General features: G+C 32.5%; 1 protein-coding gene across 2 annotated transcripts in view; it reads right to left on the bottom strand.

Moving 5' to 3' along the window:
* LOC117176247 (protein VAC14 homolog) overlaps nucleotides 1-17,585 on the bottom strand; it is a 193,959-nt gene extending 176,374 nt beyond the window's left edge. For both annotated transcript variants that reach the window (XM_033366397.1, XM_033366400.1), the window contains exon 1: nucleotides 17,517-17,585. The gene's annotated coding sequence lies outside the window, so the exon portion shown is untranslated. The remainder of the gene's footprint in view (nucleotides 1-17,516) is intronic.
* Nucleotides 17,586-17,829: the final 244 nt, after the last annotated feature.

Genomic DNA, 17,829 nt, shown 5'->3' with positions numbered 1-17,829 from the left:
TGGTACAGGGACCCTCTATCCGCAACCCGAGGACGCGTTCGGTGGCTTTGTCATAGGCCCTTCGGTTTGATTCTAGAGGAATCAAAACCGAACCGAATTTTTACTTTGCATAGCTTTGTGTAACTCCCATTAATAATTAAGTGCACAATTTCACTAGATAATGGACAAGATAATACACAATCCGCGAAAACATTGTCGATACCATGATCAACTGAAACAATTGAATATTAGAATTGACGTTATAGAAGCCACTGCAAGCCGTGCCGATTGTCCTGCAGTTGATGGAAGCTCAAAAAGTAACAGCAAAATAAATAAAAAGGAGAGTGTAATTGTCAGTAATTATGAAAATCAGGCGGAGTCTAAAAGGCATAAAAACTCTTAAATGAACTTTTCATTTCAAGAAGTGACTTCTAGTGACTGTTTCTTAAAAAAGTAAAATAGTATGAAAAAAAAATAACAAATTCAAATTTTGAACCAAACTACGTGAGATACAAGAAACAGTTCTATGGAAGAAATTACAGGTTTCAGAAAATCTTCCATAAATTATTTAAAAGTCATTTTTTCAGTACCATTTGGGGCTAGAACTTGCCATTTTGGGTTTATTTATTATTTTAAAAGAATTCGAAATTTTTGTTTGAAAACTGTTTGGTTGACAATTAATTATCTATTCTAGATGATGATTGAACTATTTTTTTGAAATTTAATTTTTTGGTTGGAGGTTCATAATTTTTGTTCGAAAATCATCTGTAGAGTTGAAAATTTCATTATTTTGTTAAACATTCCTTTTATTTTTGTTTAAAATTAATTTTAAAAATAAAAATTAAATTACTCATTTTTTTAAATCGAAAATTTAACTTTTTTAGAACAAACTTTCAACTACAGTGAAACTCTTCTTTAGCACCAATTTTGCGCGCGGCCTCAATTCTCAAAAGAGTTATAGAAGGGAGGGCTATTGAAGAGCTTCACTGTATTTGGTTGCAAATTCATCTATTTCGATAAGAGAATTTTTAATAAAAATGTATTTGTTCGGTTGTGAATTCAACTATTTGGATGTCAATTCATGCATTTTGTTGATCACTCATCTTTTTAGTTAAAAATTCGTCTATTTTGTTGAAAATTCTACTTTTTCGATAGAAAATTAATATTTTGTGTTAAAAATTTATCTTTTTGGCTGAAAATCTATCTATAAGGCGAGTATTTTTGTAAAATTTGTCTTTTTCGGAAAGAAATTATTCTTCTTGGTTGAAAATTCATTTTAATGTTGTTGAAAAATTATCTTTTAGCTGCTGGAAATTCATTTTTTGCTGTAGAAAATTCAACTATTTACTATAACAGTTTTTACAATACTGAATAATTGTCTTAAAATGTTCCAGGTTCTTTTTTGACAATTTTGGAAATGTTCGAACATTATTCTTAATATTCTCTTAAAATTTATTTCTCAAAATGAAAAATCGTTTTAAATTTTTCTAGGATTGTAAAAAACTTTCAATTCTCTTGAAATCTTTCAACACTTTTGTAAATGTTCTTTTTTCGAAATATTCAAAGTACTAAAAACTTATTCAACAATTTATTCAAATCTGTGAAAGTCGTAACTGCTTTTTTAATGGCAAACAAACTTCTAAATATCTCTCAAAATTAATTCAATTTTTGTCCTAATTTTTGTTTAAAGATTTTGGAAAATCATTTGAAATGTTTTGAAATATTATTTTAGTTTTTTTCTCACAATTCATTTGTCAAAGTTAAAAATAATTTCAACCTCAAAAAGATCGAATTTGCAACAAAATAGTTCATTCTTCAACGTAATAGTAGAATTTCTAAGCAAAAGTGATGAATTCTGAACCAAAAATATAATAGTATACTGTTCAAACAAAAACAAAAATTAACTTTCATCGAAAAATATTTTGATTTTCTTTTTGGTTTCTATTAATTGAATTCGCATTTATGTGAAAAAAGAGAAAAGTGAAAGTTGGTTGAAAACAGAGGAAAAAGAGGAATTTTTCAAAAGAAGCACAAAGAGGAGAACTGGGGAAAGAACATGAAGTCAGTATTTAGAGGATTGACTTATAAAATAAAATCACATGACATTGAAAACTGCAATTTGTATCTTTCCAGATTTGTTTCTTTCTTTACTTTTTTTGTATAAAAAGTTAAAAACAATTATTATGGTGAAGTTAACCTCGAAGAATTGAAAAAGTGGACTGCGTCTCTAATAATTTTAATTTTTAATTTTTAAGTTTTCAATGTGAATTTTTAAGTAAAATGTTCCTAACCTAATACTGTGTTATACTTTTAAACACTATGTTTCACTTTTTTTTAAAAGAGAAAAACATTTTTGAAATATATTGTTCAATTAGAGCTGTTTACGTTCTTAGCATTTTTAATTTTAATTTGTATTGATATTGACCGTTTTTCTTTAATTATTGTTCTTACCATAATTAATAAAAATTGGAAAACAATTAGTCACATGTAACGTTTTACTAGGAAAGGGTCAATTTCTCGATCGAGGTTTAGAAGACATTCGTTTTTTTTTGGCAAAAAGTAAAAAAATATTTTGTTTTTTTGTTTTTTGTTTATATCGTGGACGCGACAGTAATTTTAATTGCAAAAAAAAATCGATTGAGGGTTTTTCAATTTTTATCTAAATTTATTCCTACTAGAACATTTTCTATATAAAATTACAACTCAATAAATTAATAAAATAATTAATAAAAGAATTAGAAAATTAAACCTAATCAAATTAATCATTTTGTTTTTGTTTATAATACTGTAACCTTCAAAGTTATACATTTGTAAAGAAAAAAATCAGTTTTGAATGGAAGTAACAATTTAGTACAAGTTTCTGAAGTTATTTTTTTACATAGAATCGATTGGTGCAGTTTACTTCTAATCTAGAATCAATATTGATTAATTTGTATCAAATTATTGGTGAAAAATTGCTGTAAGAAAATGAAATCGTAATACATTTTTCTTTATCCATTAAAAAAAATTCATATTACTTTCACTTAATACACATTAATGAGTGAAATATCAATTCGAAAGACTCCGCCACATCTAAGTGTATATCTTTATCACGAAGGAATAGTAAAGAGTGATGTCACCCACGTGTTTGGGATGCAGATTGGAACCACGAACTTCCAAGAATTCGTTAATGTTTGTCCCGAATGGATAACCAAGGCCAATTGCGCACACATGCGCAGTGCTGTTAGAGCTACCACGTGTTCTATCTACTCCCCTATGTTATTTTTTGACATCTCGGTGCATATGTAGGTTATGTTCACGTTTGTTTTTTATTTTGTTGGGTGTGTATCGAGTTACTAAATTAAAAACGGTCAAGATTTAAAGGGAAATATACGTGGATTATGCCAAGGGAGAGAGCGCAATATTTGTGTGAGAAAGGAGAGCAACTAAGTTAGGAACTTATAGCGAGAATGAGCTGCGGTTGCATGGAGAATTATAAGAGAAGAGAATGCGTGAATTGTGCGGGAAGATTGATGCAAACTTTGAGCACTGGCTGGAGGAATGTGAAGAGGTGGCAAGGAGTGGGATAAGCATCGAGGTATTGTTGTATGAAACCTCTAATTATATAGCTGTTGAATCATATTGAAAACGTATTATTTCTGTGAATATTGTATTATAGGCTTGCGCATGAGCGCGGAACTGGCCTCGGTTATCCATTCGTGGCAAACATTGACGAATTCTTGGAGGTTCGTGGTTCCACTCCCTACTTACAGAAATACTACTTTTTACTTTTCCTTCGTCATCTTTTTTATATCTTTGCCTGGACCCTCCGTAGGTACGTGTGATCGACAGCGCCCTCAACGATTGAAAACAACCCATCGGGGAGTTTTTCTTTCTTTTCAGAATAATTATCACTAAACAACTAAAACTTTTACTTCATATTTTAAATAACCGAAATATTTGTTTGCCAATGTGCACGAAAAATGTACTTTTTGATTGATCTCATTTGAATTCTCGCACTGCTTGGACCCGAACAGACCGTACCATCTGGCGAGTGGCAGACTCCACCATTGGTAAATTCAATAATGAGTAAAATAATCAATGCTTCTACCACAAGATGAAGAAAGACAGGTCTAAAGTCGTACAATTTTGGTCTCATTTTGTGAAATTAAAATCTTCAAATTCTACTTCTTAATTTCGGACAGTCTTTAATACACTACAGACCAGAATTGTCCACCCGAAGTCTCTGACATCTTACGAAGATCCTATCGGTATTCCTTTGGTTTGTTTTCTTCGAAACTGGATGTTGACAAAGATATTATAAACGTAGATGAGAGTAGATAGGTAGGGAGATTTCCGTCGCAATTTTTTTCCGTACGAATAGCAAACTTGCGACTAGGGCGCAGAAGCCTGTAAGATTGGTTTCGCTCTTTGTGCTGACTTCCGAATCACAGTTTTAAAGTATCCGATCCACACTATCGATATTGAAAATCATTACTTAAAAATCACGGAAATGGATGTTTCAGCCCCAAAAATATGGACTAGGAGATGATATGATATACAATATCGCAATGTTAGGCTATTCAATACCTCTTATTTCCGGAATTGAAGTTTTTCACCCTATTTTTCATAATGTTAACAATTCTCGGCAAACAAAATTCCATTCTGATGACGTCATCATGATTCCTGGAATCCTTATCTATGTGAACTAAATTGAGTGAACGTTTAAAGACGTATTACTGTTTCACTCTCATGTTAATTATTACATCATATGGTGAAATACTAAGCAAAAGTCTACAGAAGTTTGGTGGAGGAGGGTAAGCGTCTATAAGAGGAGGCCAGTTCTTCTCTTTCTTCAGTTTATTGTCAGATATCAGATTGTGAAGAAGAAAAGTAACAAGAGCTAAAAAGTCGATTAAACATATTCCTGAAGAACATTAAAAAGCTAAAACAAGTAATTCAAGTGCAAACCGGTTTACAAACTCTAACAAGGAAATTTAAAAATGTGAATTTTGAAGATAATAAGCAGTGAAGGAGGAAAAAAAATTGATTTCCTCAAATTAAACAAAACTGCTCGCAGTGAAAATTTTCTTCCAAAAAAGAAGCTGACAGATCTAGAAGTTAACAAGGGATACGAAATAACGCATATAAAGGAAGCTAAAATAAAATATGGAACGAGAGCGCTTGTAATCATAAAAAACAAATTCTCCGTTTTTCTACCTCAAAGGATTGCCAAACTGTGTGAAGAGGATAAAAATCTGTTTATGCAAATGAAGAAAGCCTGTGAAGATCAGCAGCTTGAAATGGTGTATTTGGGTGGACGCTTCAACTCCATTGAATTTGTGGAGAAAAATATATAAGTGTGTACAGTTTTTCAATTATCGCTCAGTCTGTGAAAACCTTCAGTGAGATTACATGCGACCACATACACCTAAATTCATCATTTACAAAAAAAAAATTATTGTCGATGCTGAATTTAAAAAAGATGGAAAGCTCGCCTTAGCAGTGAAACTGTAGTTCAGTCATTTTCGTGCAAGTATAATTCTATATCTTGAAGAGTGGAAATTATTTAAAAGTTACTTCAACCTCATGACACTCTTCTTTGATGGCCAAGAGAAGCAACAATGCATCGACTGTGGAAATAGTGGCTCTGGAGTAAATTCAAGAAACGCAAAAATATTATCCATCTGTACTGCAAGAAACAACTTTTGCTGTTCTTCAGGAAGTCAGCCCTTGTATCGACCGGTATCTTCTGGAACAGATTGTTATGCTGTTTCAACGTACAAAGGAGGTCATCATTGAAACTATTGCCGAAAGAGTCTGGCATAAAGTGAAATCACCATCTGTGAAAAGTGTAAAATTTTATATACGAAAAAACTATACAAGTTTAAAGGGTAGGGAAATGAAAAAACTTATATTTACTAATCTAATGCGATTTGAAAGTCTGTTTCTTGAAATGATTACTCTTTATACTCAGAATGTGTGTGAAGAAATGATTGAGAAATTATCAGAACTCAGATGTGTGGATGATACCTCTATAAATTAAGAATGTCACGTATTTTGTTGGTAAGAAAAATCTGAATAAACGTAATTTAAACCAAATTTGCCTTTTTCATTTACTAGATTAAGGGTAGGTAAATGTATAAGTAAAGAAAATATATATGTTTGAAAATAATCAACTTTATTCAGAACAAAACTTAAAATTAATACGAAAGATACTTACAAGCTAGACTAATCTATCCAACTATTGTAAGAGTTGTCGAATCCTGACCATTTTACAAACAGCTTATTTCCACATTTTTTTAGTAGTTTTTCCAAAAGATAAATGTCTGAATTTATAACTATACCCAGTTCTTATTCATAAAAAGTGCCTGCAATAGCTTTACCTTGATAATCTTTAAGCATATACGTCACTATTTCGGTATTCTTAACATGACTTATTGTAAATATTTCAGTTGTCCAATTCGGTGTAGAGCCTTTCTCAAAAACGTGCTTAAATTTACTTACAAGTACTTTGTCACCAACTTTATATTTGGCTTTCTCAACTGTTTGTTTCACATCATAATTTTTTTACACGTTCAACAACAATTTTTCCTCATTTTGTTTAGTAACATCTTTTGGTTTCATTCTAATAGTCTGATGTTTAGTATCGTTGTAAGATAAAATTAAATCTTTCAAAATATCTATCTACTTATAATTACCCTGTAAGCTAAATTGCATCCACAATTTATTCTTTAAAGTACGATTAAATCGCTCGCAAATTGATGCTTTCAAATTACTAAATGTCGAGTGCAAATTAACCTTATACCTTATATCTTGATCCCTACCCATTGAAAAAAAATGCTTTTATATTATCTTGCTTTTCACAGGCTACATCATCAAATACAAACACTAAATTGGAATTAGCTTCATTTGGTATTACAACATCATAATGCTCATTGAGAGGATAGTACTCAACACTAGCTACTGAGTTCAGAACTTTTTCTAAAAATTTGTATTTTTGTTGATTTAAAGATTTAGAGTAAACATAAACATTTTCAAATCTCAATCCATTTGGGTTTATTAATAGAGCCAACAAAACATTTGTCTTTCCACAGTTGGAAGCTCCATAAAATATTGCTCGTACATTGTTTGGTAGCTAATGTCCATGCCGTTTTTCTTTTTTCTCATGTTTTACACGTGAATCGAAATTACCGATAGGTAGCTTTATAGGTTGTGCTTCAAACTGCATCTTGACTATGACTGAATGAAAAACTATAAATGTCAGATTTATGTAGATTCAGTCCTTATTCTGAAAGTATCTCTCAAACAGATATGATCGTTCACGGTGACAAACCTACAGTCAGTCTAAGTGATCCTCGAAAGAGGCAAGACTTGGAAAAGAACTGTTGAATAAAATTATTAATAATCTTCCTGTACAGTTACATATTCCTGGATACCAGTACTGTGGACCAGGCACGAAATTGGCAAAACGAATTGCTCGAGGTGATACTGGAATCAACCCTCTTGACGCTGCTTGTAAGAAGCACGATATAGCCTGCACACAAAACAGAGAAAATCTAGAGGCAAGAAACTCGGCTGATAGTGTACTAGCTCAAAAAGCTTGGAAACGTGTCTTTGCTCAGGACGCAGGATTGTGTGAAAAGGCAGCAGCTTGGAGAGTAAATAATGCAATAGAAATTAAATAAAAACTTGGCATGGGTCTCAAAAATAAAAGGTCTACCACCACACTAAAAAAAAATAGTTAATAGTTACAGCAGCTCAAAAAGCAATGACACCAAGTAATGATGCTAAAACTGTTATTAAATCTGCTCTCAGAGGTGCACGTGCAGTTGCAAAAAAAACTGGTGGAAAAAGAAATGTAAAGAAACCTCGAATTTTACCAGTTCCAAAGAAATTGGGTGGCTTTCTACCCTTTCTTATACCCATCTTTGCCGACCTAAGTGCTACTGATGCGCTAGCGGGTGGAGCTACGGGAATAGCTAAAGCTGTTAACGATTCAAATAATACAAAACGAAAGCTTGAAGAAGGAAAACCTTATAATGAAGCAATGTAAGCCATTGCTGTTGGGAAAGGTGTTTATTTGAAACCGTACAAAGGAGGATTAGGACTTCATCTAAAATCATATAATCAAGGAGAAGGACTTAAGTACAAATCAAAAAACTTAAAGTGACGCTACCACACCGAGCATTAACCTATACAGATTTACTTAAATTCATCTTTGGATCTCTGTAAGTATCTAGGGGTTGGTAGCGTAAAATATAATCATGAAAGGTGTCAAAATTATGATACATTTGTGTGTGGAAATTTATGCAATCAATTAAAATCTAAAAGTATGTATAATCTATATAAATGTAGAGACTAATGATTTCAAGCCAAAGACTAGCCGTCATCATAGATGATTCATTGACGCAAACATGATCGGGCACTTGTTCGATCCTAGAAAATCAATATTTTCCTCCAATTGAGTTGTCTCTATACGAAAATTACGCTCTTTGTCTCGTTGAATTTCGAACCTTCAACTCAATTTCCAATGTAGTCATTTGTTAAAATAAATTCTACGTGGTTTAAGAAATAATTGAATTACCCACAGGAAGTTATGAAATAGGTGATTTACAGCGCTATCTACAGAATGTGTTAGTAAAAAAGCGTATTGAAATTCATATTAAGACTAATAATAATACATTACGAAGTGAAACATATTGCAATCGAGATATAAATTTTGAAAAATCAGAGTCAGTTGCAAGTTTATTGGGATTTGCACCAAGAATGTTGGGACCTAATAAGCATCATGAATCTGATTAACCAGTATCCATAATTAAAATAAATACTCTCAGAGTTGAATGTAACATAACTACAGGAGCGTACATCAATGGTCAAGAAGTGCAAACTGTTCATGAATTTTTTCCCGTTGTACCTCCAGGATATAAGATAGTGGAAGTCACATCGCACATCATTTACTTGCCGATGCCATCAAGACAATAGCGCATATAAAACTCCGTATAGTTGATCAAGACGGACATTCGGTTAATTTTCGCCGAGAAATTATAACACTCAGACTGCGCATCAAGTCTTTACGATAATGGGTATTGTTTTCAATAAAAAGGTTGGATTCAGGTATAACACTTCAGTACCATGGAGCGAGAGCATCAGTCGACAACAAGCTGTCAAAGGGATAACACCTCAAAACGTTCTGCTGTTGAAGAGGCTGGGTTTCGAGGTCACGCCACTCGCAAAAAGAAGAGAATAAAAAGACTCAAGATTTTTTGTGCTTGCATCTGTATTTTCGTATGTCGACGTTTAGTTGTTTGTCATGGAGGGGGAAAATTTTAAATATTGAAACCCCCACCATTTTCAACGAATCTATCGCTCATTGTGAAGTACATGGACACCAGTCATATTATTCATCAAGCTTCAATAATAGAGATGAGATTAGAATTGCAGTTCAGAATCAAGATCATTGTCTCCTGCCAAGCAAAAGTTCACTACACGTACATGGAAGAATCGTGAGAACTGATGGAGCACCAGTGACCATAAAAAATTAATGAAAAATTCATCTCATGAAAAATTATGTACCTCAAAATCCTGGACAATCACGTTACATACAAAATACTGATTGGCTTGAAATAAATGATAATAATCAATTACTAACCATCGCCACTGGTTACTTTGATGTAGCGATACCTCTAAGCATGATGTTTTTTTTTGCTGAGGATTATCACAAAATCATTGTCAGTGCTAAACATGAACTTATTTTGACAATATCAAAAAGTGATGTAAACGCCATCTTGCAAGCAGCCCCCATTGAGCAGTATAAAATAGAAATTAATAAAATAGAGTGGTTATTGCCTAGTGTTAGATTGTCAGATTCACGAAAATTTCAGGTACTAAAATATATTGAAAAAGATCCACCTATTCCAATAAGTTTTCGAACTTGGGAATTGTATGAATATCCTCTACTTCCAACTACTTCAAACCATGTTTGGACTGTAAAAACCTCAACACAATTGGAAACCCCAAGATTTGTTGTACTTGGATTTCAAACAAACAAAAAAAAATAATACGATTAGGTCTAGCAAACTTTGATCATTGCAGTTTGACTACTGTAAAACTACTTTTAAATAATCAGTGTTATCCTTATAGTAATTAGAATCTTGATATTAATCGAAATCAGTGTGCTCTTCTTAATGAAATGTATACGAACTTTCAAGCTAATTACTATGTTAAAGAACCGCAACCATTGCTGTCGAGAGGCGAATGTATAGAGTAGGCACCTCTAGTAGTAATCGATTGTTCTAAAGAAAATGAGTCCTTGAAATACGGACCAGTTGACGTTCGATTGGAATTTCAAACAAGTGAAAATTTTCCCGCTCAAACAACGGAATACTGCTTAATTTTGCATGATCGTTTACTTGAGTATAAACCAATAAGTGGTGTGGTGAAAAAGGTGTTATACAAACTACTGTAACCAAGTAGAAATAGTTTGGTTGCATATATATAATTAATTATAACCTATTTATTTTTAAGTATAATGTACTGGTTTTTTCTATTGGAAATAACAAATTTTTTTAATGAAAAGAAAATTTTGTTGTTTTTTCAGAGCTCCTTGTCCATACAATAATAAGTGCGAATAGTAGATCAGCGAATGCTTGGTCGGTGAACATCGTTGACATTGGAATATTCGGTCTGCTGGATCAGGTTGCATCCAATAGCTGCATCAGTTTAGGAAAATGATTAGCATTGAATTTTTCAATTAGAAGTAAATTTGCTTTAAAAAATGTTATTTTTTTCAGGTTGCATTAAATAAAAAATAGAAATTTAGATTAAATTAATGTTCTTTTATTTACAATAACTTGTATTTTACAAAAAATTGTACAGTTTTTCGATTTCTTCTTCTTCTTCCAATTTACATATATACTTCTTTTGTTGCTATTTCCAATCATTTATATTTTATTTACAGCAATATGTAGATTATAGACTATATATGCTACATCAAAGGTTATACACTAGTCTTAGGTCTCTTTCTCTCTATCTGCCTCCCTCCTCGACTCATATATCCACATCACTCATCATATTTATCGCCTCACTTGTTTCTACACATATATACAAGTCTTTTAGAATCGCTGTACATAATTTCAACCCTCCTTTGAGAATTGAATTCTTTTTTTTTAATAAACATTAGTTTTTATCAACATCCATTGCCTCCTGTGATTGGATTTTGTAGCCCCATGGAAGTATGTCGGTTGTATGAGGAAGCAGTATCCTCTTATCATCTCGCCTGCTGAGGGCGATCTTGTTTCGCTCAATTGAGTGAACTTCGTGTTTTCGGCTTCGAATTAACCTTTGAGGTAGAGTGAGAGTTTGATAATGTAGCAAAGTTTGCCTACAGTCCTCAAACGTAATTGTCCTCATAGTGGACGCTTTAATACCTTTGGCTTTTTTTTTCTCCCCTTCTTCACCCAAAACTTTAGAAGACAATTTTGACCTTAACCCACCAATTCAGTTACAATTTTCCCGTTACATTCGTCCTTCATGAGTCCGAAGACTTTTTTGTTTAGTAAGTCAATTTCGTATACATTATTTGGTAGATAGTTTGCGGTGTCAAGCTTATCGGAATTTTTTTTAATATACTCATAAAAGTTTGGTTCTGTAGTGTGAAACTCGTAAATCATTATCTTTGATATGTCTAGAACTGTGCAGCCTACTTAGATGGGCTTATTGAATTTAATTTTGGTTTTACTCATTTTAATGATCTCCATCTACTCACCAAATATAGTGTAGCTATGAAAGTTTGGTTTGGCAATCAGAGCTTTTGCACCCCATCTTTCTCCCCACTTTGTTACTAACCGAGCATCTTTGTGCTTCCCTACGTTTTCAATGGCCTTTCCAAATACAGAGTTATTCATAAGTTTGAAGAAATTTTTTCAAATTCATTTTTGCCTTCCTTCTCAAATCAGTAGTCAAATCAATATAGATTTTTAGCCATGGCTTTTGCCTGAATTCTAAAACTCGATGAATTTTAACAAGCTTCATTCCCAATGTTAAATACTGTTTAAAGTTTTGATAATGGAGAACTTAATTCGTCTTTGATTTCAAATTGGTAATTAGTTTCGGGATTTTAGATGTCGCAAGAGGAGGTACAAAATGCTCTCGACATAATGGTATGTCTTTATGCAAGCCATGGAATTCTTAAGGATATTCCAAATCTACTACAAGAAAATAACCTATTTCTGACTCATCGGGGATGTTGAAAAAATTTGGTTTGTTTTCAAAATCAGTGAACCATTCAAAATTGCTATAGGGTAAATATTGGCTCATAGCATTACCGTATTGATTGTTTATATCGAAATAAGTGATATAGGACTCGGGTAAATTTTCATCAAAATTCGACCCCATGAATCTATTATTTGCTTTCGCATACCAATTGGAGCACTGAGACACACCACCTCTTATTGCTTTTTCAACAAGTAATAACATTTCTACATCTGTTAATAGATCAAGTTCAATTCTGGTATACTTCAACATAGCATCAAAAGAAAGCCCTGGTGCTGTATAGTAGTGCCATGGATCCAAATTATAAGTTTCAATGCAACGATATCTAAAACTTTCAAAAATGTCCACCAAGAGAAAAGCATAATTTTTCAAGTATAAATCCGAATATTCACCTAACGTTATCAAGTTAAATTTTTTCTGCACCTTGCATACATCATTATAATCTTCATCTGAAATACCCTGATTATTTAATTTAGAGTAAAATTCCTCTTTTGCTGGCAGACAATCTTCATTTAATTTCTGCCAATTATAAAAATAATCATATGGAAATACGCCTTTTCTTGTTAATAATTCAAATTCATCATCATTTTTTGAATATTTTATTGTAGTCAATTTTGTATCATTGCTAAAATTTAAAGCTAATTTGGAGAGGCTACTTGGCATAAATCGAAAAAAGTCTATGAATCTGAGTTTATGAGTTTAACTTTTGTATTTTGCACCCTTTTTGTAAAGCATATATATATATATTTTTCCTTGTTGATAGGTAATAATGATATATCACCCTCAAAGCTTGCTGCCAATTCTTTGATGAAAAAGTGAGAGTCGTAGCCAGATAAATTACGAAATACTACGGGAATTACATGTGAGTTTTGGTAAATCACGTTACACCTGTCATGAGAAGGGGCACGGTATTTACCTGTGAAATGGTTGTGATCCCGATGTTTAACATCATCTTTGTTAAAATCTTGTTCGCAAATATGACAAACTTTTGCGTTTTGAAAATCATTCTCTGACATGTAAAGCTTTGAATCTTTAGATTTTTGAAGAACTTTTAAACTTTTAGCGTTACAATTTTAATTGTTCTATTGAAAAAGTGTTTAATTTATAAGTGTAATTGTTAAATTTTGACGCATAAATAACATTGAACACTTATTATCTGTAGGAAAAATTTGAGTAATTTTAAGAGATGTAGAAGTTTTGAAAAAATTCGAAATTAATTAAAAACTTAAAATTATTTCAAGTAATTTAAATGAAGTGTGTTAACATTTTTTTCAGAACGTCTAAATATAGTTTTAAATTAATCCAAATTTTCCTGCAATTTTTGGAAATCGAGCAAATTAAATTAAACCCTTAAATTCTTTCATGTTCTTCTTTAATCATTTTTTAAATCTCTTAAAATCTTCTTAAACTTTATATTACAATAATTTTTCAAAGTGAAAAATCATTTTCAATTTTCCTAAGGATCTTTAAGAAATTTTTATTCTCTTGTAGTCTTTCACAATTCTTAAAAAAAATTTAATTTTTTGTTTGAAATCTATGAAAATCTAAAATTTATTTTAAATTCGGCTGCAAGTATTTCACATTATTTCAAGTTCTAAATTTAATTCGAATCCTTTAAAAACTTCTAATATCTCTTAATATTACTCTAATATTTTTACAAATAATAAATATTCTATTGTTTAGTGGAGAGCACGAATGCCGAATATTCGCCTAGGCTAGACCCATCCACACTACTAGGTATTCACCGAACATTTGCTCGGCATTCACCGAATGTGCATATCGGGCTTTATTTATACCAGGATGTTAGTTGAAGTTTGCCGGTTTTACTCACAGACGTCACTAGAGATATTCATATATTTCTATGATTTGGCATCTATGTCATACTTTTCTATGGACAATAACCTTCAAAAATACAGAATTCCATTCTGCCAAAATGATAGCATCATAGTTGTTTACCTCAGTGAATATGTCGTTTCCTTCCAAGTAAATCGCATTTGCGGCATTCGCTGCTTTTCTTATTTAAGGCCATGTGGCGAGAGGGTCAAGTGACCAAACCTGGTTTTCAATTTTTCTTTCTCAACTTACGTCTAAATGAAATGAGGCATCGCTCTGAAAGTTTGGGCAATGAAAGAGAAGGTAATAAAGTCCATGTCTCTGCTTTGTTCCTGTGGAAATTTCAAAAAAACATTTTTTTTTAAAGAAAACACCAGTGGAAGTCTCTGGTCCTAAATAATTAGAATATTGAAAAGTTTTTTTTAATTACTATTTTGGAGAAATACCGACCGTGCTGTCGTCAAACCCTGCAAGAAATTTGCAATGTTGTCAATGGGCTAGTTATGAGGTTTATATTTATCAAATTGGGGCAAAACGACAAAAATCGCTCACGAACATTATGCACAAATAATGCAAAAACAGATGTTTGCACTTGAAATGCAAATAAACATATTTAGTCTGACATACGTATCATTCTGGTATCAGCGGTGTCAATGCAGCACTAGCGCAACGAGTAGACAACTTCGAACTTCTAGGGGTCTGTGGATAAAACAGATTGCATGATTACCGTCAGAGAAAGTTATAGTCAAACTTCTGATGTAAAACCTAAATGTGTCAGCCGATAATCATTATTTGCATTAATAACCTTTTTTCTTCCTCTAACTGTTTGCAAGGCCACAATCGATCCTTTAATATTTATTAACATTTCCAAAACAAAATTTCCGCGTTATTTACACTTTTATTTTTCAATATGAGTGAAAAAATATTGATCTTAGGGCTGACTTGATCAGCTGTTATACTCATCACATGGCCTTAATCGAAAGAAAAAAGCAGTTGAAGCTCATCGATTGCTGGTAGAAACTTATGGTGAACATGCTCCAGTGATTAGAACATGTGAGACATGGTTTCGTCAATTTAAAAGTGGAAATTTCGATTTAACAGACAATCAACATCCTGATGCAGCGAAAAAGTTCGAAGACGAGGACTTGCAGGCGTTGTTGGATGAAGACCCAACCCAATCGCAACAACAATTGGCACAAACACTAAATGTGACCAGAGGAGCAATTTTCCAACGTTTAAAAGCCATGAGGAAAATCCAAAAGTATGGAAAATGGGTAGCACACCAACTGATCGATAGACAAACGAAAAGTCGAAAAACCATTTGTGAAATGCTGCTTGAACGGTTCGAAAAGAAATCTTTTCTGCATCGAATTGTCACAGGGGACGAAAAATGGATTTATTTCGAGAACCCGAAGCTGAAAAAATCATGGCTTTCAAATGGAGAGATCGGCCCATCGACTCCAAGCCAAATCGCTTTGGCCGTAAGACAATGCTCTGTGTTTGGTGGGACCAGTGTGGTGTGGTGTACTTCGAGTTATTAAAACCGGGTGAGACGGTAAATACGGATCGCTACCGACAACAAATTATCAATTTGAATCATGCATTGATCGAAAAACGGCCGGAATGAGCCCGAAGACACGCTAAAGTTATCCTACAACATGACAACGCACCGTCTCATACCGCTAAAGTGGTGAAGAACACATTAAAAGCATTGAATTGGGAAATATTATCGCACCCGCCGTACTCTCCAGACCTCGCCCCGTCCGAGTATCATCTTTTCGCATCGATGGGTCACTCACTCGCAGAGCAGCGCTTTGCCAATTTTGAAGAAGTCGAAAAATGGCTCGTCGAAGGGTTTGCCTCCAAAGAGAAAGTGTTTTTCGGAATGGTATCCATGATTTGCCTGAAAGATGGACAAAATGTGTAGAATACAATGATCAATACTTTGAATAAAATTTTTTTGAGATCCCCTTGAGGTTGTTTTCTTTATTGAAAAAACAGGCAAATATCAACTAATACCCCTGGTAAATTCAAATTTAATTTTTTTTAATTTGCAGGATATTCTCAAAGTTATAGGCAAAATTACATTCATTTGGAAATAAATTTAAAAGTTCTGACAAAAAATTCAAAAATTATTTTGAATTTGGAAAGATTTAAAACCATATCTAGATTTTTCAAGATTTTGGAATAACATTTTAAAGCTTTTGAAGGATTCCTAAACTATTTAAAATAAAAATAATGTAACTTCTAATATAAGAACTGTTAAGTTGAAAAAATTATTTTTCAATGTTTAATGTGTCTACCTTAAAATTACTTAAAATAATATAAGTTTGAAATTTTTAAAATTCATTGCTTGATTCTTATATTTTTGGAACTTAATCTGAATCTTTGAACTCTATAATTTATAAAAGTTATAAATTTTTCAGTTTATTTGTATTTCACTTAAAACTGTTGAATTTAAGTGTTAGTACCTTCCATTTGGTAAGTGTAAATTTTTTAGCATTTGAATACACAATTTTTGAATTGAAAACTTTTAAACTGTAATTTTAAACGTTAGGAATCCAAGGGTACCACTTTGAATGCTTTAATTTGTTGTTTATTGTTAATTACTGTATATGGAAAATTGTTTAGAATATAGTTTGATTTGTTAAATTTCATTGTCCGTGAAAATTGTTTGCGAACCGGTAATTTTTTTCTTCGATTAAAACGGCCCCCCTGAATGTGCAATTGATAAGACTAAAAAAATGCAATTATATTTTAGTAACATTTTAGATGAAACAGAATCGAAATTACTTGATTTTTATCGTCAACGAGGCATAATCAGTAAAATCGACATAAACAGTTTGTGTTTGAGAACGAAATATCAGTCTTCTTCAGCAGAATGAATATTCACCTTATCGCTGTTTATATTATTTCCAAATGTAGATAAAACAGCACAAAAACACAGTTGTAATTATCGTGATAACTTAGAATTTGATTCAAAATCACAGCTGATCGCATTTAAACATTAAAAACTCATCTAACGATAATTAGCGCATAAAACCGACAGGGGCGCTGCGGTGCTTCCGCTTCCCCAGCGAATATGCGTGCGATCTCCTTGTAGTACTTATTGATACATGTCAAATTTTTCTAACCTCAAAAAATCTTTCTAGTGCTTTAACGTCATATTTTACGAAGAATGAGAAAACAAAAATTCGACTTCGTAGTACGATGAGGACAGCACCTCGATAGGGCAGAAAATGTGATGTCCTATATATAGAGTTTCCCCACTCTGACACCCCATACCTCATCTACGTTTATAATAACTTCAATGTTGATGAGAATTCTTTAAAGGCAAAAATCTTCAGGACACTACCTTATCTTTCAATTTTTATAATGGACAATCTGAAGAAAATTAAGAGCTAGTGTAATAAGATTGTTGATTATTAAAAAATGCCATATCTTTACACTACCTTATCTTTCAAGCAGGAAAAATTCTTGTATCACAAGGTAGCCTTCCTCACTAACGTTACTACCATGCATAGTGCATACAGCCATGATCTAATAAATACATGGTCTAGCCACTTGAGGGACTTGTTTCGTTCCAGTCACGCAACCGCTTAATTCCACCATTTTGTTAGTTTGACCGCGCAGTTTGAATTTGACGCGTTAGACTGTACGGCGATCTGTTATAGGAAAATCAGTATGTATGAAGAAATATTATGAGAATATTAAAAGAATGAATTCAAAAAGAACTTTCAATGGATGTACTAGAACATTGGTAAG

The sequence above is a fragment of the Belonocnema kinseyi genome, chromosome 7 (genome assembly GCF_010883055.1).
Source record: "Belonocnema kinseyi isolate 2016_QV_RU_SX_M_011 chromosome 7, B_treatae_v1, whole genome shotgun sequence".
Taxonomy (NCBI): Eukaryota; Metazoa; Arthropoda; class Insecta; order Hymenoptera; family Cynipidae; genus Belonocnema; species Belonocnema kinseyi.
This window is presented reverse-complemented; position numbering and strand designations above follow the sequence as displayed.